The 1,035-nt window shown below is 34.9% G+C and overlaps 1 protein-coding gene across 7 annotated transcripts in view; it reads right to left on the reverse strand.

Annotated features, from left to right (window-relative positions):
* The window catches only part of arfgap1 (ADP-ribosylation factor GTPase activating protein 1), an 11,976-nt gene extending 11,032 nt beyond the window's left edge, over window positions 1-944 (reverse strand). For 2 of the 7 annotated variants that reach the window (XM_024271122.2, XM_036211855.1), the window contains exon 1: window positions 367-944. The gene's annotated coding sequence lies outside the window, so the exon portion shown is untranslated. The remainder of the gene's footprint in view (window positions 1-366) is intronic. The other 5 variants (XM_024271127.2, XM_024271121.2, XM_024271120.2 and 2 more) reach the window with 4 other exon arrangements.
* Between the last annotated feature and the right edge of the window lie 91 nt (window positions 945-1,035).

The raw sequence follows: 1,035 nt of genomic DNA on the forward strand, positions 1-1,035 counted from the left end.
ATTCTCTGTGACGCCACATTTTTCAAATAAAATCCCGACACTTCTATTTTATTTTATATGTGACAGTAATAAGCTTAAAGCTTAAAGTCAAAGGAATCGGGGACATTTATAACAGACGTGAAAATAAAAAATAATGGTTTTATGGGAAGCTAATAAAATGCCGGGCGTCCATTTAGAACTGCATTCGTGGCAACATGTTAGAGCAAAATCTGTCCCAGTTTATAAATATGTCTAACAACACAAATGCCAAGTATACGCGAACCTAATTTGGTTGTGTTTTAAGTGTCTGAATAAACAAAACCAAAAGAAAAACAAGAACTAAAAAGGATTTTCGCTTTAGCTAACATTAGCTAGCAGTTCGGTTACCTTAAATGAAGCAACAAGGATGTGGTTTCGGGTCTGCAGACTCAGCGATGGCGCTTTAAAGGGTTTTCTCTTCAATCACGTCGTATTGTCACGAACTCTATAAGGCAGTGTGAGAAAATATTTTTAAATGTCAGATGTTAAAAACCGGTAGCCATGTTCCTGTTTGCATACGTTGGCAGTGCAATGCATCCTGGTAAAATGCTCCTATGTCTTGCTCGGGTCTAAATGGGGAATGTCTTCTTGACGTTGAAATCTCTACCGCCACCTACTGGATGTGAGTCTCCAAGCAGGGATTATCTCAGTTTTTTTTCTTTTTAAATCATTTTTGTATCATTGGTTCTATTGCCTATTTCATTAGTCTTTACACTCACGCCTTTGTAATGAATTGTTAAACATTTATGTTGAACAAATATTTATGTTTGTTTATGTATGCATGCAACATATGTTCTTATTATATACTTTTACATTTTTTTTTGAGTATAATTTGTCCTCCACTCCGTTTGTCTGAATTTTATTAAGTCAGCTTGCACTGTGACATTAAGAAACATTGCAAATAAGATTTAGTTGTACAGTTTGAGTAAATTATTTGTTTCTGCTGGATTCAGCATTACGGAGCACGGGACATTAGATTAAAAAAAAAAACAAATTGTTCCCTCAACTTAGCCTTTT

Source organism: Oryzias melastigma, linkage group LG5 (assembly GCF_002922805.2).
Source record: "Oryzias melastigma strain HK-1 linkage group LG5, ASM292280v2, whole genome shotgun sequence".
Classification (NCBI taxonomy): domain Eukaryota; kingdom Metazoa; phylum Chordata; class Actinopteri; order Beloniformes; family Adrianichthyidae; genus Oryzias; species Oryzias melastigma.